The 20,980-nt window shown below is 38.2% G+C and overlaps 1 protein-coding gene and 1 long non-coding RNA gene across 3 annotated transcripts in view; one reads left to right on the top strand and one right to left on the bottom strand.

Annotated features, from left to right (window-relative positions):
• ADAMTS12 (ADAM metallopeptidase with thrombospondin type 1 motif 12) overlaps positions 1-20,980 on the top strand; it is a 149,048-nt gene that overhangs the window by 18,449 nt on the left and 109,619 nt on the right. The gene's annotated exons all lie outside the window — the stretch shown is intronic.
• On the bottom strand, positions 1,591-20,216 carry LOC116652493 (uncharacterized). Of its 2 annotated transcripts, none has more exons than XR_014939336.1 (4): positions 20,130-20,216; positions 12,776-12,898; positions 8,236-8,360; positions 1,591-1,941 (listed from the first exon to the last, which is right to left on the bottom strand). It is a non-coding gene; the product is annotated as an uncharacterized LOC116652493 (long non-coding RNA). The 2 variants fall into 2 exon arrangements; XR_004305579.2 differs by lacking the exon at positions 1,591-1,941 and adding an exon at positions 6,789-7,065.

A 20,980-nucleotide genomic window follows, 5' to 3' on the forward strand; every position in this document is an offset into this window, starting at 1 on the left:
TAAATGTGAGACAGTCAGGATGGCGATATAGAAAACAGATCAAATGTGCAATTGTTGGAGAAAAAGTTGACTTTGTATGTGTTGAGAATGTGGTCTTTGATTGAGGAAGTGTCTGTATGGAAGTGTGTCATTTCATCCTTGCATATTTCTTACAGCCTTCTTATATGAGCATACATGTCTGAAGGGCTCTGTGCTGTAATCCATGTCTAGCCATTCTTGTGTTCCCGCAGCATTAGGTATTTGCCAGCTTTTCATGAAGTCAGAGTATTGTTGCAACATATCTTTTTGATGATTTAGAAGCTCTCATCTTCAGTTTTGAATTGCGCGTTGCATAGATGACAGCACCCGGCTGCCATGAGGTTTGAGGTTTTCTTCTGAAAACAGTCTTTCTGGCTCTGCTACCCATATGATATCTGGATGGTTCTTATTTTGGTTCTTTGTCCTCTAAGGACCTCAGATTTTCATCTGTGTTTAAGTCCTGGCTGTGTCCATGATGATAACAGAATATTTGAACTGCATTGTCTACATATTTTTTGAGCAGCCTTCTTCATTTTCCTAATAACTACCAACTGATTTTAAATTGTCCATTTAGAGTTGCTTACTACTTTGACAGCTTTTGATATGTCTTTATGTAGTCTAAATAAAATAAAGCCTGGTAGCAGGTATTTGACAAAAAAAATGACAGGAATATTTAATGTTTCTTGCATGACAACACACAGAGAAAGCCACTGTTATTTCTTCTAAGTAGGATTTCAGTCCCAACAGCCAGAAAAAGAATAAGTTAGAGCAATACAGGCTTCTTCTCACACAGAGAAGTGCGTGGTTCTTTTCTTCCTAGCAAAGCCACAGGTAGAGTATGCCACTTGTTTATCCAATTAAGTGTTCTCTATCAACTGAGGAAATGGATTTCACTTAGCTTTCAAGAAGCATTCAGAAGTCTGAGAATAGTAGTAATTCAGAAGAAAGATGCCAAGGAGAGCAATAGAACTTAAACATCCATTATCACTCCTAGAGGCAATCCAGATCTAAGGAGGGAATGAAACTGAGTGTAAATTAGCTGTGACTAACTAAAAGCCCCTGCCTGCATTAATTATTATTGTCTTCCAAGAAAAGAGCTGAAAGGGTATTGAGAGACTAAACATACTGACTTCTTACCCAGGTGAACTTTTAGGCTATCAAATTTGTGTTGCAACAGTGCTCAGAGTGTTTTGCTTTTCATTAGAATGAAAGGTGATCTCCAACCCAGTACTATTATCTTTTTGGCTGTTCTTCTATAGGGAAGATCCCAGAGCAGATTTTGACATAGATTTTTCATGGAATGCATGTGAATGTTGTTTAATATCGTGCTTGCTCCAATTAAATTGATTATTGTAACACTTCTCAAGAAAAACACACTGTAAGGACCTTGAATGGCAGGTAGATTAATATGTAAACCAACCACCTTGTTTATGTTCCACTTCCTTATAGAGACAAAGGTTCGCAAAACTGAGTTATACTTTTCACTCTTGGATAAGTGTTCTGTGTGTTTTCTCTATTCTGAAGATTTTCTGTTTTTTTACAGATGATCAGAGATAAGAAAAACAGAGGAAAAATATGTCCAGTGTTTTATTTAGAACAGAACAGACATCACCACTTGAAGAAAGAGGAGGGAGAATGAATTGGATGTACCATATTCTATTTTACTGTTTTCTAGGTATCTGCATTTGGCAGTTCTTGGAAATGGTAGGGTGAGAGGTTTTGGTCTGAGTCAGTCCTGCTCTTTTATGTGAGATTTAGTTTATCTGATGGAGAACTGGCAGCTGGATCTGCTGATTCAGGATTTCCTTTTGAGATTTGTTTCTAGCAAAGCTAGAGTATTGGTTTGGGTGCTCAGAGCAGAGAGTTTTGTGAGGATTGATTCACAGACTCTTGGAACAAGCAGGCTGACATTCCTGGGAAGACCTGGAAAACAGACAAAAAGTAAACAAGCTTTGAAGTAAGAGGTAAAAATCAATTAGTTGACTGTGGAAGATGATTAAGCATACTTGAACCAATGAGGGTGGGATTTTGAGAAGGCAAGACATGGCCTGTTGGCTCTGCTTTTATATCTAATGATAAACATTTTATGTCCTTTACAAGTGACCTTCATTCACTTCATCGTTATCATTTTTTAAGGTCGTGGAAGCCAAAGTGAGCGTAACTCTCTAAGGCACAGTGTGACTGTGTTTGGTATGAGTCCAGGTAATGGCACATATTTAAATAAAAAGAACAAGCACTTTTCCAAAATACAGCCGAAATACAACTCAAAATACTTCTGAACCAACAGAGACACCTTATGTGAGCTAAATTAACATACTCAAGGTTTAAATGCAGGGAGACAGGAGAGAGTAAAGGAGAGAAAGAATATAAAGGAGAAAGAAAAACCAGGGGGAGGGAAGGAAAAAGAGGACTGCTGTTTATGTAGGTGATTACTGGGAAGATCTTGGCAGCCATATAGTTTGTAAAGTTGTCTGGGATCTGTTATACACCCTGCACTGACTCAGTTTCTGTATATATGTTGAAAGGAGAGAGAGCCAAGAACTATTCTTCCAGGGTTTGTGTCAGGGAGCACTTAGCAGCAGTATGCATCAGGAGAATCTGCTTGCGAGTGGCTTTATTTGGGAACAGAGTTAACTAGGGAGAACACGGCAAAACCTTAAAAACTGCATAACAGCTTTTAAAACAGTAGCAAAATAACTAAAAGTTGCTCTGTTTTCTATCAGAATGATAGCATCGTTCTCTGATACCTTCAGTCACAGGCAGCAAGATATGGGTACCACAGCATTGCTGCTGTGGCACATGGCAGAGCACTAGCCTCTCTCTGGCTGTTCTGTCAGAAAAAATTCTTGGCAAAAAGACTCTTGAAACTGACTTTGTTTGGGCAGCTCTGTCTGCCTTCCCATCTGGGAAATTCTGTTCCCTCGTATTACATGTTTCTCTGTTGATGACAAGTGATAGGTAGCAAGGGAAAATGAAACACATCCTGAAAACAGGCTTCACATGAGAGCATCTCTGTATGATCACTCTAGGTCTGCTCAAATGTTATTCTGTTCTGATCAGACTTCTCAACTTCTCTGCTTCAGGAGGCTGAAAGTGTCCAGCTCACAGAAACAGAAGAAAACACATCAGTGCTTTGGCATGTGAAGGGTGCAGTGCTCATGGCAGTGTGTGTGTTGGCATTTGGTGCTGTAAAATGGAGGAGGCAAGTATGAGCTCCAGATAGGACATAGAAAGATTTTTATAACCTCTTTCACTGTTGCATTCTGAAATGAACTGCCATACTTCCAACTGGAACAAATACATTTCACACGTGCCTGCTGTGGAGCGCAGGCCCTGGGGAGCAGTGATGGTGTGGTGCACTCTGCTGTGTGTGACCAGAGCTACATAAAGGCAGTGTCTGCATGTACTGGTATTCTGGACTGAGTGCAGAGAGTTTCTGGTTTGTTCAAGCAGGAAGCACTAAAGACGTCTGTGGTAATTTTACTTAAAAATATCAAGCAAGAAGAAGGTCCTCTTAATGTTTTCCATGTAGTCCAGTCACAGTGTACAGACCATTGTGCTCTATATCCATTAGCAATGTGCATTAAAATATGCGATGCCTAAAGTAAATTAACACACAACATTGTTTTGTCTCTTCTTTGGTGATGTACTGTGAGTGCAATCCTGTAATGCAGTGCCAACTTCACTGGGTGTGACTGTCATCTGCCATACAGTGCTGTGTGTGGTATAGCTCAGCTCTTTTTTTCTTTTTTGTTCATTGCTTCCTCTGACTTCTGTTACTCCCTCTGGCCACTGCTTCCTGCTGTGACTGACCACTTGTGGGGCCTCTCCAGACTGAAAACCAAGAGAGTGATGGTTTTTGGAGCCATGTTGAGGCATCCTTCCATCAATGCCATCTTTCCTCTCTTCAACAGAGTGCTGCAGTACAGCCCTTGTGTGGTGTCAGAAGTGTTCAGTTGTAGGAGAAGGCTTATTGAGGGTAGAAGTCTCATACATTGCAGGAGTGTTAGTCTAAATACAGCCTCTGAATGTTATAAAGAAATAAGCTCAAATTACTGCCTATCATCTTTTGTTGATATCTACCTGAGAGATATATTTATCTGCAAGAGCACGGTAACCCAAGGTGCTGCCAAGAATATCCTGAAACTCACTGACTCCTTGTCCAAAAGGCTTAATTGTACTACAGCTTTTTGTACTATCGCGTGTCTTTTTGGTGTTGGTTTCATGAAGGATTCAAATTCTCTGCTTTATGTTGCTGAAACAAGATGTCTCTTACTCTATTTCATTATGTGATCACAGTGCATTGGAGTTGCAGATAGATAAGCCTGGGCATCCTGTACTTGCATGGTAAATTCTGTAACATGAGTCACATTAGCTTTTTGAATTTGGAGAGTTACTTTCTGAAGCGGTTTCCAAGGCTGTAAAGGCTCTTGGGGACACCTTTCCCTTTAAGAAGTTGCTGGGAAAGTATGTCTGGCAGTAAACTATTTACTTTCTGGCTGGGATTCTGTTATGTATGGCTTGCATTATGTTTAGTCAGACAGCATACATGCTGCTGATTCTGTAGTCTCTGCTTTTTTTTTTTTTCTTTTTTTTTTTTTCTCCTTTTTTTTCCTTTTGAAATATGAGTTTGTGTGAAATGTGAGTTTGTGCTCCAGGGGTCACGCTAAGAAAAGGGAGGGGTGAAGATGATGCTGATGACAAGAAATTCTAATTGTTTTGCTCTGTGAGTGTTGGGCAACATCACAGAAAATACACTTGTAGTGCTTCCAGATCTGTCTTGTGCAGAAACCTGAGACAAAGACCATCTCTGGTTTCCTGTATTGCTATAACATCAAAGAGCGAAATGCGCTATCTCTGTTTTCTGCAGTAGCATAAACTTAATGGCTGCCTTGTAACACAGTTCTTCATTTTCTATTATGCATCATTAGAACAAAGATTTACCCAGAAGGGTAGTTTCATGCTGTTGTTACAGTAGGAAAAGAGACAGTAGTCCCGGTTGATTTACTCAGTGGTTTCTTAATCATTAACTGTGCCAGATTTCCCCCCACCATCTGTAAAGTGTGTGGAACTGCTCATACTGGAGCCAAGAAGGGACGCAGGGCTCAGAGATGGAAACAGAGTTGTGATAGTTACAGCAAGGTGCGCAGGTATAGCAGGTGTACATGATCACTGAAGCCCTTGCTACTTTTTCTTGGCTATCTCTATGAACAGAAGCCAGTCTTCAGTCAAATCAGCCTTAGCCCTTCTGGCCCCCAAAACATCCCAGCTTATTCCTCTGCCTGATGCAATGGTGTTGTCCTCTCTGCTCTTAGCATCTTCCAGGAAATGTGTTCCCCTTCTGATGTCCCCTATCTCGTTAACCACTACCTGAGATGATCAAATATGTTGTGAAGTTATTTAAAATGGAAAGCTGTGAAATACAAATTAGAAGTAGAGCTTAAAATGCAAAGTGTTTGCATTTGCACATGACTTACTATGTACAAGGGCTATTTAAGCAGTAGTACAGCAGCAGTTTGGCATAGTGTCTCCAGGGGGATTTGGAGTATGAGAACAGCAGAGATGTTTGTCAGAAGGAAAACAACACATCCTGAACCATAAAAGCTCATAAGGATATTTGCAAAAGGCAGGCACAGCTAAGGAACAAATTCTACTTTTTGCTTGTAATGAGTAGCTCCTGACTGACTGAACTGCTTCAAAGTTCTCAAAGGGAGGGTGTGTTCATTTTATTTTTTCTAGCACAATGCCAGATTGTAGAAGCTGAGAGGTTTCTTGGCATGGGTGGACTTTGGGCAGACTTTTAGAGAAGCCACAATTCTCGTTTGCTGGCCAACTCCCTTACCCTCCAATCTGGTCAGATAATGGGACCTGATGGGGAGCAGAGTGCTGCCTGGAGGATGAAAGGAAGGATGGCACAACCGGCTTCAGAAGTTGCACTGTTGTTTCCTGCATTCTTTGCTGTTAATTTACCATTTGGTAACAGGAATTAGCAGACTGAACTCAGATTAAGATGGTTGAATTGAAAGTTGGAACAGTTGAACATCTCACAGCATTTATCTTCATAGTAACACTTCCATGACTTGCTGGACTGTTAACTTCAGTTTGCATACTGGATTGTTAACTCTAGTTTGCAGAGTGTAGAGGTGTAGAGGGGACCACTGGTTTCACTCATATCAAAGTTTACACAAGAACCCTGTGATGCTGCAGGTGCAAGGAGATAAATTTTGATATATAGCTTCAAGTTTCACCTCTCTACTTTTGAATCACAGGAAGCAGTGTTTGGTGAGATCTTGACAGAAATATGAATGTGAAGTCAGAGTACAGTGTTTTCTGTGCAGTATAGAGCTTGCATTGCCTTTTTTAAAGACTTACGGTGTTTTTTGAATGATCTGTAGTAAAGTCCAATATCTTACTTCTGATTTGACATTTATTTGTCTGGCAGGGTCAAGCCTGCCACAATACGTGTGGTGTTCCCACTATTCTTGATGGAGCTTTTTAGTTTGTTCTATTTCTTTTGCTACTGGGCTGTATTATAGAAAAAACACTATGAGTAGAAGTTTAGTTCTGATAGCAAGATGCAAAAGGGGAAAGTTGTGTTTCAAGATTAGGGTGGGTTTAATTTGTTTTAAATTTTTTTTTTGCTCCCTTATTCCTATTTTGAAATGTAGCATCATGTTGGGAATTATGTATTTCAGATGGACTCTTTTCATGTGGAAGTAATCTCTGGAAAAAATGGGGTGTGATTGTCATCTAATAACAATAACAAACACTTTATGTTTCACAGTAAAATTTTAATAGAGTGAGAAGTTCAGGTTTTGCTGTGTTAGTGGAAATTATATGGTGTTTAAGTGGTGTTGTACATGAAGTCTGATATTTTGGTATTATATGTTTGTGAGCCACTCTTCCCTGTGGAGAGAGCAGGGATGCATGAAGTTTGGATGCTTGGCATGGATGCAGTGAGCACCTGTACACCTGGTAGTCTTAGTAGAAAGGTTTAAGGAATCTGTTGAGTCTGTTCCACTTCCCTTTCCTTGTGTGGTCTTCTTTCTGATAAGAAGGAAAGTGGAAAAGGTATGTTTCTCTTTTAGCAATGCAATGGGTAGTAAAAAATCTTTTGCTCTTCCGTGCTTCACTGTCTTTGTATATATTTTCCTATTGCCCTGTTGATACATTGTATTTTTGCATGATAAAACTTACTTATACACTTTTATAAGAATGGAGGTATAAAAATACAGGAAAGTACCTGTATTTTGTAGACAAGCAAAAGTCTTCCCCAGACCCAACAACAACAGAAAGCAAACAAACAAACAAACAAAGTAACCTAAGTACTAAAATAAAATGAACAAAACAAAACCTGCCAAACACAAAAACCCACAACAAAATCCAGACAAGGAATGGAAACAGACTGGTAAGAGGAAGACAAAGCCATCAAGAGAGTAAACACCAGGTTTAGATGTTGAATTTTGTGTGCTCATACGGCTTTAGATCCTTGGCTATATGCTGATGCAGATTTCCTTGTGTATAGTGAAGCGAGAACATAGTTGTCCTGAACAATTTTCCATTTTTGTACCAGTGTTAGATAGCACAGCTATTACATAAATAATCAGCTGCATAAAAATTATTTTTAAAGGTATTTTTTTATACATGATGTGTTAAGGGCAGGGTCTGCAAGCCTGACCAACTATTGTACTTCAGTACAACATCTTCAACATCTTCAGACCCAGAACAAGGAGTTCACATCCACAGTAGTTCAGGTTGTTTTCTTATTTATTTACTTACTGATTTAAATCCAGTATATATCTTTGAGGGGGAAAAAATATCTCCTTGCGTATTGAAAATTGTAGCAGACCATAACTGGTATTTGCTGAAATAAGCCCATAAGAAAGGCAGCAGGCAGTTGAAAAGAATCCCCTGGGTACCTAATCTAAGCTAATTTTCAAGCAGTTTAATGTGTCGACTGTTTCTGCAAGCATGATGGTGCTTCTGAGCTTACTGGGAAAAACAGCAAGATTGTGTCCTTAAGACTGCTGAATTGAGCTTGATTTTAAACTTACAGAATGTTCTCTGTAGCTGACACATATGCCATGCTTTTTGTCCACTATACTCTGTCTTAAATATTCTGTGTGTGTTGCTTCAAAAACATTTACCAGGGAATAGTAATTGAAGGGGTAGTGTTGGGAGCAGGCTGAAGTGGTCTGAGACATTGATTTCCAGTACCTGGTGTGTGCCTTTGCAAAGGCATACTGTGTCCCCAAGAGTTTTCCTCTGCTTGAATGCTGCATTGGTTTTGCCAAAATACAAAAGCTGGATAGAAGGATGAAGTAATGGTTGTTGCTGTGCCACTGAAAATAAATAAATAAATACGTAAAATATAAAAAAAAGCTGTAATTTTCTTTATTTCTGAGGAAACATAAGCTAGCCTGTACACTCAGATGCAAGCAAATCAGCAGTAGCAGGTAAAACAATAACAAAACTGTAATAAGTATAACTTGTACAAATTCAGATCTAACTGAACTGGTTGGTGAAGACAAAGAGACCACAGAGAGAAGTACAAAACTGTCACACTGCTTATTGTATGGTGGTAGGTAGGAACTAGCAATTTTCAGGATTGTACTTTATTTTTTGTAAGTCTGTGTGGCAGCCCTGAGAACAGAAATTACTACTAGGCTGTTACCTGCTTTCTAGCAAACCTTTCCATGCTGAGCAAAGACTGAACAATGATGTAAGCCATTTAAATGTTCTGCCTAGGCAAAGCAAAGTTGGCAGAGATGCTAGCAGGCACATGCATCAATGGATGATGTCCTCTGATGTCCGTCTGTATCTTCTAGGATTGCATTTACCTTTTTGACTGCCAAGGCCTATTAAGAGCTAGTGTTCAGCCAACCTGAGGTGAAACCAAGAACCTCAGAGTGGGCTTCACAGACTGCTGCACTGTTTTACAAGGCTTATTTTCTCTGTCATGTAACTTTTCATTTGATCACATAGAATTTTGCTCTCTTTCCTGAAGTTCTGATCACAAGTGGCTCTGCTTGTTGCGTACCTGCCACCTTCCCAATAACAAAGCATTCCTGTGATCTTTGTATTATCTATAGACAGTACCAGGAATGTTTGTGTGCTGCTTTTCAAATCTTCCTAAGAATGTATTGTTCCAGAGGGAAAAATTGATGCCTTCAGAGAATTTTGATCGAAAAATACCGGCCTGATAATACATGCTGTTTTATAATTGTATCTTAAGCTCTCTCAACTGGCTAGTTTTGAATTAGGTGAATCATTCTTTGTCAAAATGTGCCAAGATAGATATCTTACAGAGTTGTAATGTGTTATATGCATACTGTATTTTTTTTCTGGTCAAACTTCTAATTTCATTAGGAAATGTGATTAGAAAATGTAAAATTGTAATCTCATTAGATAGGATCTGTTGTTTATAAAGTTGGCTTTCACCATACTTCCTGCTGTTAATTCTTTACTAGTCTGGCTAGTATCAGCAGTCCTTCCTTCTTTGCCCTGAATCACGTCAAGTTGATGTTACTATGATATCCTATGTTGTGCTCTCTCCTATGTTATCATTGACTTTGCCACTTCTTGAGTAGAATATCTCTAATTCCAAATTTATGGAGCAACAATGTGAATTTCCCATAGTTCTTGGGCTTCTCTTTTACAACATTTAGATACTAATTGCTTGATAACCCTGAAAGTGCTTTATTATTTGCAGTTTGACATGTTCTTTGGTTATCTTACAAGCCGAAATGTTATGATGGCTTTGGAGAACTACCTTCCTGTACTCAAAAGAAGACTTTCATGAGTGAAACTGTCTTTTCAAACTGTTGTCAGTTTTTCTGGCTCTCTCTCTGTAGTTCTATCATTTCTGTTTAACAAGTGACCATAATTTATATTAATGCTTTCATTTCCAATATATGTTATTTGTGTTTCATTGGTTTTGTAATCAACATCAGCAGAGCAGAAATTATGTAGGAATGGGGAGATCTACCTCAACTGAATTCTTTAATTCTTCTTTGCTGGATTGGGCGTCTGTATATTTTGTTTGAGGAAAGTTGGAAATCCCAGGCCCTTCATTTGAGTCTGGTAGCTTAACTTGTTCATTAATGCAAGCGGACACATAATAGTTGCAGTCTATTAGAGTGAGATTGACAAACATGCACATATTGCAAGGACAGTTAGAATTACAACAGCAAAGCTCTGTCTTCATTAGGGTGGTCTTTAAAGTAGCTAGCTTGCATAAAATGAAGTTTGATGCCTATGTTTTTAAGTCCAAGACTTTTTCATGCCATTAATTGAGCACAACTTTGGTTGGTATCAAAAGATGCAGTCTCAAAGAACACCAGGGAAGTTAGAATTAAGACTGTAATTCACATGCAGGTTAGAGAAGTTTATTTCACTGAAATATTTTTGAATGCCCTAGCAAAGCTAAGAAAGCTGAAGAAATGAAGGCTTGCACTTCTGTCTCCCAGAAGGTTTAATTCCATTAACCTCTCCTACTTTAAAAATAGAATCTGTTTTTACACAGTTTTTTTTTCTCTCTCTCTCTTTTTTTTTTTTTTTTTTTTTTTTCTTTTTTTCTTTTTTATGTATGGCTGCATGTGGGTTTAGGATTAGTTTATTTTGGCTTGTTTTAATAAGTACTGTGAGATACAGGCACGAAATAGACTTGCATGCATACCAAGCAATACTAAGAATTTTCATTCTTTGTGAAAGCCAGAAATAGTCTTGAAACAACATTAGGGCTTACACATCAAATTCACCCCTGTTGATGATAGCTTATGTTCACTCTCTTGAGTCTTTTATAAGTTTTGCCTCATTGTGCAGGCTTGTAAATCCCAATTATACTAATGGGTGTCATGCTTTCACAATATAGGAAAGAAGTGCCAAATACAGCCCACAGTGGGATGCCCTCATCTAGCAACTAGCTCTTACACTATGGAGCCTTTCTCTTAGCTATCAAAAACATTTAACACTGGGGAAAAGAACATTAATACAGCTTGTATTTGAGTCCAAGGACAATGATCCGGAAAGCTGTTTGCAATCATGTTCTGTCAGGCTGTTGCATATTGGAGCTAGAGATAAAGCAGTTCTCATGTGAAAGAAAGTGGCATTTGCTAAGTTGATGGTCAGTTAATTATTGCTGAAAAAATACATAGCAACTGGCCCTTGTACTTTTTAGAAACATTGTTTGATATGCTACCCTCGTTCACTGAAATGTCTCATAAAATAATTCTTCGCTCTGAATTATAAAACCAAACATTTGCGCTCCCCTGTTTCTGAGAAACCAGTTTTGCAGAAAGATATGAAGCAGACTGGTACCACCATATGACATTTTGATGAGGACTCATGTCCTGTCTTTGTTTTGAAGGAAATCAAGTCACAGATGTGACTCTGCTTGGCTGACTACTGTTTGATTAGGAGTAGTGGTTTTATGTTACCAATTTGGCTGGCAGCATTTTGAAGAGTCTGAACAAGAAATGGATGCATTACACTATAACCAGCATTTTTCTACCTGCTAGCCTGTTCTTAAGGTTTATATCATATCTAGAGTCTCTTAGAGGGGAGCTCCAAGCTCTCACCCCATTTCAGTGGGACATTTTGTTTAGGCTGTGGCTTCCCAAATTAGCTACTTCTCTGGACAAAATGTTGTCTTTTTGCCTATTTCAAGATTTAATTTTGGAACACTGTTATCCCTCATTCCCCTCCATTCTATCCTTACACAGACCTGTTGTTCCTTATCTTAAATTACATTATTAAAGGCAGTTTCTCTATTTCTTTGCGGTTTAAAAAAAGAAGCGAGAACTAAAGTTACATAGTATTAAAACCAGAAATCTGTGTCAACATGTACTCTCCTTCAAGTGGGGTGTATAATATACATCATACAAAGATACAAATAGGTTAAAGAAATTGATATCAAATGACTGGAAATCTGGAAATAGATTACTTCTTGTAATCTGTGGAGTTTTTATAAGTTGCTCTTCTCCCTATTTCTATGTTACAGTGTTATGTTGTTTTTTTTCTTGTATTATTAATAATATTATTATTTTTAGTGAACTGTCACTAGATGTGTAGAATAGAATGTGCTAAATGTATGGTAGTGGATATTAAATTTTACCAGGGATGGCAACATTTAACTCTTAGCATAACAAGCAGAAGTCTACTTTGTTCCAGGATTATTTCACAGGGTGTAGCTGTAATGAGAAGAATGGGCTGTAATAATTCCAAGAATGAGGAGTTGAAGGCAGGCAGAAGGATTGTTCAAATGCAGCTCAAATACATGACAAAAGGGTTAGGTTGGCTTCTGCTAATCTGGCTGCATTTGCTTACATTTTTATTTCGTAAAGCAGTAGATCTGAAAAGATGTGTGAACAAGAATTAGAGTAACCTTTATGGATACCAGGAAGATCCAGTTCCAGCAATCTCTCCCTCTTGTAAGTGGTGTGAGCAGGTCTCTCATAACCTGAACAAGCTGAATTCAGAATTGACTGCTGTTTTATATCCTGCTGCTTGCCTTGTGCAGTGCCAGAACCAAATATAGACCCCACTTAAATGAAAGGGAGCTTATTGAATTCAGAGCATATTAAATAACTTGATCTTGTGATTTGTTCTTGATACCAACAGCTGCTGTCTGATAACCCTATGTTTGCTTAAGTTTTACCACTCACCTGAATTTTAAAGGTGGTTTGGACTTTGGAATTTGGAATTTGAATAAACACTTATTTTTAAAAAGTTAGAGTTCTCCTGCATTGTCATTTACCTGTTTGGCAGCTCTGAAGTAGTAAAACAAAATTGTAATTGTCTTTTCAATGTGGCTTAGGGCTGTAGGGTTCTTCCCTCTTGGAGGCAAATGGGAACGTGACTGAAATCATAATTCTTCTTTCTAGAGGAAACAGAGAGATATGCGTGAATGACACAGCTGGTCTTCATGCATATGGTCTTCAAAGAAGCTCCTTTATATTGTTTTCTTCCCCGTTGTCAAGAGTAACCAAAGTAAAGTAAAAATGAATCTAGAGAAACCTTATCTTTCACAAACTTTTGTAGCTTGTATCTCATTGTCATTTATTTTTTTTTTTTTCTTGGTCCTCTTGTGTGTGCAGAGATTAGGATAACTGTGTTGGTAAAATGCTCTTTAACTTACAGAGAGGTGGTGTGTATGAGAAAGATGAATTTCCCATGTGAAGCACACCTACAATTCAGTTTTTAAATCAACTGTCTGATCTAAGTTTTCAGGGATCTTCTCCTTGACAAATTTGTATGCAGTGGTACAGACTGTCCCTGAAATTAACCTGCACTTCCATTTATGTTTTTTTGCTGTGCCTGCTCCAAAAGCCATCTCTGTGCAGGTTCTTCTCCATTCTCGTGAGAAAATTCTGTCTGAAAAATAGATATGTTTGGTTGTTTATGGTCTCTGGCATGCTCTGATTCTGTGTGACTGTTACTGTGTGATGTACTTGAGGCTACTGACCGAAGCTTGGTTTTGGATACTGCTCACTTTTCAGTGTTAGTATTACTACACTACTGACAATTAATTCCATTTCAAATACACCTGTAATGCAGAGTGAAATGGATATCAATTGCTTGGCTGCATAATCTGATTTTCAGACTGAAGACTGCTTAAAAACCAATGTAATTCTGGAAATATCTATTATCATGTGTATTTCTCTTCAGGCATGCTGATGGAAAAGGAGGCAAACCAGATACTTTAAAACAAGATTCTGACAGAATGCTTTTTAATTGTTAAGATGGGTATCTAAAATCCTACCATGGTCCCAGAAAAGGTATCAGTCTTCTTTCTGTCTGGAATTGTCTATTAGAAGCTCCAAAATACTAAAACTACACCTTAGCCTGAATTATCTCAGTGATTCAGATCTAGCTTCTGCAGAAACTGATGGGAAGCTGGTTGTGCTAGTGGCAAGGATTTGGGTAGCAATGTTTATATTTAGTATTATAGTGTTTGTGTTCTCTTCAGTAAGTAGGTAAGCCATTTCAAGGCTGAATTCAAGATATAGGGACATCAGGACTAAGTGCAAAAACAAAACAAAACAAAACAACAAAAACAAAACAAAAAAAAAGGTACATCTGAACAAATAGATGACTAAATTTGCTATGTGGATTCTATCTGAAACATCCAAAGCTGCATTGCTGAAAGAAAGGTTCAGTTCTGCAGCCCTTACCTGGATCATACCACACAGTCTTAAACTTAACCCTGGTTTTGTTGTTGTTGTTGTTGCTTTCTTTGCTTTTCAAAGACATATCTACAACTTTCCTGAATGTAAATGGATTGTTAACATTTCAGAGGTAAAGAACTTCATCTTTCAGCTTTCATTGCCAGCTTTTGGTGTTGTTCTTCTGTTCTGTTTTTGTTTTTATGAACTTGCAAAGCCAGGGAGTTGTGCAGCTCTAATTGAACTGGAATGTGAAGTCTTTTTTAGTATTGTAGATGCCTTAGGACTATGTGATGTCAGATTCTTTACCTTTGCAGAGGTTGGAGAACCAAAGTAGAAAGAGGGAAAAGTGGGTTTTCTCCATTAACTGTGCTTTTTGCAGGCAAGATGGTATTCAATCCATGTTCTTTTTTGGGTGTAGGGGTGCCAATAAAAATTAATAGTACAGTAATAAAAACAAGATGGGTATTGTGCAGATTCTTGTTTCACTTGCCTTCTTGTGTTAAGCACCTAAATTCTATGCCTGAGAATTTTTCTGTGGTTTTTTTTGTTGTTGTTTGCTTGCTTGTTTGTTGGATATGCATGAATGGCAACTAGAGATCTACACCCTGTTTGTAAGCAAATGTCATAACTGGTGTTTCTGTCACTGAAAATTTGTTTATGCTGTTTTGGAGACTTGATACTATTTAATGCCATGCTCGTGAGACTAGTCTAAAATAAATATAAATTGTGTTTTTTGGGAATGGATAAACGTGCTTTTGTACTGTCCAGTTTTGAGTCAGTGGACAATGAGTCAAAGTCTTTGTTTTGAAATCATGCTGGTAAAAATAATGTTGTTGGTATCATACTGAGTAATTTGTGTGTATGATAGGAAAAAAAATACTTGCAAATAGGATTAGTATTAATCTGAAGCTTTTTAAGCAGGCCAATGTAGATGCAAGCTTCTGGTATGATTTAAAATTCTTCTGTTTAATGTTTGATCTATAGATGATATTTTCAGGCTAGTTATATCTGACCACTACTTAATGAATCCTGAAGATCAAAGTGTGCTTAGCAGGTGGACTTGGCTTTTTTTTCTGGGTTCTTTTGTTGCTTTGAATAAATTCTTTCTCAGTTTACAGGAAAACCTATTATGCTGTGTTAAAAGATGTGGCTGTGTAGTTTATTGGATTTGCCAGCACGTGTTTAGCACAGCTTGTATAGTCATGAAAACAGCTTAGTTCCTTCCTAGTGCGCCTCTGATGCAGCAGCCAGTGTAAGCATGGAAAGGGAAATGGAAGAACTTGAATGTTTAAACCTATGTATTGCAGGCTTTGCAACTTTGGAATTAGTGTTTTCACACTCTGGAAACATATTGTGAAGTTGTTTATTCAAATGATATTGTAACTGCAGTGGTGGAAAGATCTTTGTTTCAAAGTGATAAATGTTGGTTCAAGCATCCTAACAGGCTTTACATTGTCTGTATTTCTATTTGAATGGAGACACCAAGATGCTCACCTTAAATTTCACCCCACTACCTTTGTCTTGGTAGCATTATTACTTAGCAGTGCACTAAAGTTTAGATTTCTCACAATGAAGAGAAGAGGCTTTAAATGCCTGAATTCCCAGAAGTGAAAGAAGCTGTTTGCTCTGCCTGGAGGATTCTCCTAAATTGTGCCACATTGTGAAAGTGGTACTGGTTCCTTTCCTACATTCCCTGACAGTTTGATTGAAGGGGAAGAATCCCCACATCTGGGATTTAGTTTAATGTTCAAGGTTTTAGCTATGCATATATGTTTGCTGGCACAGATTATATCTACATTCTTTCACTCTTTTTTTCAGAGCTATGCTATTTCAAAACAGTTAATTCTGATTATGGTCCCAGAAATGCACACCCTGTCCATAACAAAGAGATCTAGGGTGCTTTTGAACCTAGAACCAACGTAGTCTGGGGCACAGAGTTTATAAGATGTAACAAGGAAATAAGACATCTGGCAAAGCTGAGTTTTCTGCATGTGTTTTTGCTGGGTGTAGTCATCTGTTGGATGAATGCTGTAGAATGAAATTAACTCCTTCCTTTCTTGCAGTTAGGACTGAGGAGGAATTTCCACTGGTGTAAAAGGTAACAATTTCTTCTTTAGGAAGGCTATTATTTTCAGTGTCCTCTGCAAATTTCTCAGGTAGTTCTCTGCAAATATTCCTTATGATTCTGCTGTGGTTGAGTGACCCAGATGGTTTTTACTCTTCCGATTTATGTAACTTCTCTGTTCCTCAGTGAAAGGACTTTCTGATCGAAGGCAGTTACCTCAGGCTATGTGCAACAAAAAATTGATTAGGCTGCTGCTCAAGAATGCTAACAGCAGCCTTTGTTCCAGTCCTCATACCAGAATTTATTTACATCTGACTCATTGTCCACAATGTTAGCAGTCAGATAAAGTTGGTTTGAGTTTCACACTTCATCTGAAATACGAACATGATCAGTTTTTCTTCCACTCACCTGTGCTGTTTATTCCTTTTAACTTTAATTTGGTTTCACACCAAGATGTGCTGTTTTTCTTATTAGCTAACTTGTGTGCTTGTGGCTTGCCTGAGTCTTGCAGCAAGTTTTTAACAGTGCTGGGACAGGAGAATTGCATGTAAAATGCAAACATATGGTACAGTATGTAGTTTGGGCACTGAAAAGCTGGGGAAGAAAATGATCCAAAAGAATAAACCAGCAAATCTATTTCTCTCAAATCAGCTTTTCTTTCCTAGTTCTGATTATTTCAGAGTAGACTTTGAAGTAATGTGGGAACTGCAGGTGAAACTCATGAGTACAGGTGGACTACTGTTGTTCATTGTTGTTGTTTGTTTTTGTGTTTGTTTTTGGTTTTTTTTTCCCTCTGCTTCAGGAGAGTTTTTACTCAAAGTTGTTAATTGCCTTAGGAAATACTTGAGAATACAGTACTTCCTCAGGCTTCAGGAACTGCTTTCCAATTGCACACAAAAGGAATATAGGGGAGGTCAGATACAAAACAGCAACAGAAATATTTTTTCTCCCAAAGGACTAATATAATCTGGAAGTTTGTTGGAGAACTTGCATGACTAGTTATGTCTGCATATTCATTTAGGAAACAGACTTTGTGTCCAGCATCATTTTCAGCTTTTAAAAATAAGATATTGCTGGTTGTGTGAGAATGGCAGACACTTGGTAGCTTTGTCTATAGTCTAAATTTCTGTCACTCCAGTGGATTTGCTACTGGAACTTAAAAACAGCTGTATTAAAGCACTGACTCTTCATGGAACAGTCACTTCTCCATGACTTGATAGAAGAAATTCTGCTGTATGTTCTGCGTTACTCATGGTTATACTGGTATGAGATGCTTTGGAGCTGTAAAAGTAGCTCTCTTGTCAAATGTCACTCATACCACTTCTGCAAAAACTGGCCACTGTATGGGAAGAACCCACTGCAAGTGGCATTGATATGGGGCTTATGTTGAAGCCATCTCCTGTAACAGCATCCATATTGAGGAAAGCCTGTTGCATTGCTGCTGCTACAACCTTAGCTCTGAAATGGTGTGTGTGTTGTATGAGACCTTTAAATGACTCAGTTATAAATCATAAATGCTTTTTCAATTAATTCCTCTCAAGTGTTCTAGCAAGACTTAACTGTTTCCATTTCAACTGTTTTTCATTGCTCACAGAGTGGAGCAGTATTTTGTTTAACTACATGGTTCAACCCCCTTCTTTGGGAAAAAACTATAGTTCTTGAGTTTTCCTGTGTTCAGCAGTGAACATTTATGTATATTCGAAATCTAAAGTGGATATGCTAATTGACCTGTTTTATATCTTATAAGTTTGAGCAGAGAGATTGAAACAGCTGGATTTACTGCTTTGAGATGATTGTTGTAGATGAACTCTAGTACATACTTTGTATTATTTAAGACATACTTTATATTTTCCTTTGAAATACAAAACATTTAAGAAGATTGTAATTGTACATGTTTGATTCCTGCCAGCTATCGCTGGAAGTCAGATTAAAACAAAAGAAAAAAGAACATATTCACGAATTTCATAAGAGGTTTCACGTTGATGATGTGCCCAGTATCATGTAAGAATGCTACAGTGGTAATATTCAATTGTCAGATTGCTGTAACAATAGATCCTTTATTCTCTTCTAGAATATGCTCACAGGTATCTCTAAGTGGTAGTCTGGTCATACAGATCTTTTTTCTCCCGTCTTTGAAGAATATGTAAGCAGAGCTGAGAATCTGGCTTTGTGCACTGTTCTATAGGTGCATCATCACCTATAAGCAAGTGAATCCCCCATCAGTTGTTTGGTTGAGTTTGAGGTAACAAGCCCTTTTGGGAGACCCAAGTGAAAAAACAGGTTTTTGCCAATACCTTGTCAATTGCCAGGTCACTTGTTACCTATTATGATTGTTATCCATAATGATACATTTTTTTAATGTCAGTAATGCACAAAACATGAAAAACTGTTGTTTTTAGGGGGAAAAGCAGAGTTACTGTATGAAGTGAAATAGAATGTACAACTGTTTTCTTTTGGTTTTAGAACTTGGCTGATGAGACTGATTTTATGCAGAAATAGCCCATAACATAGTGCCATGGTCCAAAATCTGGAACTTAATGCCTTATTAGGTATAGTTGCAATCACTCACAATGTGTTTTGAGTGATTACACATGAGACAGGAATTTGGATTATGAACATGATTATTAGCACATAAATACCATTCTTATGGTTAGCTAGCATTTAATTGTTTGAGTAGTTTACTTCATTTCAGAATTTCTACCACTGTTCTAGTATCTTCAAGCATCAACAAATAAAGGTATTACACATTGAACAACAACATTATAATTCCCAGATGAAGACTTGCTATTTCCTTAAGTAAAGCTACTGGACCACGTGTGTGATGAGTGTTCCTGAGGCTCTTGCTTTTTAAAGTTCCCTTCTGTTTGAAGCCATTGCTAGTAGCTGCATAATGCAAATAATGGACAATTGATTTTGTTTGTTTGTTTGTTTTTTCTCCAGCTCCTTATTGTTATTCATTTCTGCACATACTGCACACAATTGAACCCAACTTGTGCAAGTCAGAATAAAGGCATTTCTAGGCGTTCTGTATGTCGCCAGTTAAGAGAATAGAATTTTTGCTTCAGATAAAGAATAGAGAGATGCTTCTCATCTTGATAGTAACAAAGGATTTCTCAGTGAAAAACATCGCCAGCCAGGACCAGGAGATTACAGATTTTAAAGTGCCCACAGGTAGCTTTACTGAACTGCTACTGTCTGGGAGGAAAACTGCTTCTTTCAATTTAGGACAGACAAGGATTGTTTTTTTTTCTCAAACCTTTCTGCAGATTTTCCCCCTAATTATTATTCCTTGTAAGTGGCTGGGTACCAGTTCATCGAGCTACTTTGAAAGGGTTTGAAACTATCTCTCCTACTGGCTACTGGCTGAAAAGCCAAACTTTTAAAAATAATAATAATTGATGTCCAGAAAACGTTTCCTAGTGAACTAAATTGTTTTCTGCTTTGAGTAGTTATTGAATCTCCGTGTCTTGTGTGTCTTCTAAATCACATGCACCAATTCAGAAAGCTTCAGAAAATTGCACTCAGGAGGCTCAGTGATTTCTCCCTAGATTGGAGAAATACTTTTGTTCTTCACTGTCGAATTGCCCGTGGGCATAAATCACCTGATTAAGTTCCCCGTCCTGCCCCTCCATGTTCAATGGAACTGCTGGGCAGCAGTGGCTACACAGGGCTTAGTTATCCCATTGGCCTTGCTACAGTATCTCACTTGGGCTAGTTACAAATATAGAATAAATTAGGCACTGCTAACAGTTCAGAAATTGTTTTGATTCTCATAGACTACTTCTGCTAATTTCTCTTGCCTTTACTGCCTTCTGTTAATGTGAATTCCTTGCTGTAGAGTCTTCCCACCTACTTATCTGAGAGTTAAATTTAGATACCTTAATCTGTGGTCCTGTAGCCAACAGTTTCTATCTTCCTATTGAGGTTCCCATGTCTTTCCACAGACAACAGTTATAAAAGAGAGCACAACTCAGTTGTCTGTATAATGATTTAGTCATGAGATCAAAGAAGGATGACGTGTTCAAAGAGGTAGAGTCAATTCTAGTCAATAGTTCACTGCTGTGCTGTGACATTAAGCCCGGAGGTTGCAGCCTCTGGCAAGACTTTTCTGTCGAAATATCACGCTGCTTTCTATGCCACACAATAGAATACAACCATGGGCTTTCACAGCTACTTGGAACTGCAAAAAAATACTCTCAGTGGGTTTACTTCTGGGAGTATGCAACAGAACTTCACAAGAACTTGAGGACTCTGTGTAGCTCTTTCTTCTCCCTTCCCTGAGCCCCCTGTGTGGGCTCAAGCCTTGGAAAAAAAATTGTTTGTATAACTTCAGATCTCTGCATTTTCAGAGCAGCTTTGGTGTCTGACTGAGAACGGTGTGAGCTCAACTAAAGCAGCCATACCATTCAGTGAAGTTATATTTTGAAATGGACAAGGTAAACATGAAGAAAGTAAAGGCAAGAAGAGCTCAAGAATCTTACATGCACTAACACTGCATAAGCATTAGCCTTTCAAGAAAGCATCTTTAATCCCACAGCAGTTCAGTCTGGCGTCCCACATGTAAGAGGGTACTCAATGTTAAAAGGAATCTAGAATATCTACATGCAGAGTGTAGCAGATCCCCTGTAGCGAAGTCTGTTCCTCTGAAGAGTCTGGTGGCTTGTGTCAGACCTGCCTGAACAGCACACACCACCACCCTACTGCCCACACCTCTTCCTTCCCCCTGCCC

This window comes from Coturnix japonica, chromosome Z (genome assembly GCF_054131305.1).
Source record: "Coturnix japonica strain WE chromosome Z, WE-NBRP24, whole genome shotgun sequence".
NCBI classification, from domain to species: Eukaryota; Metazoa; Chordata; class Aves; order Galliformes; family Phasianidae; genus Coturnix; species Coturnix japonica.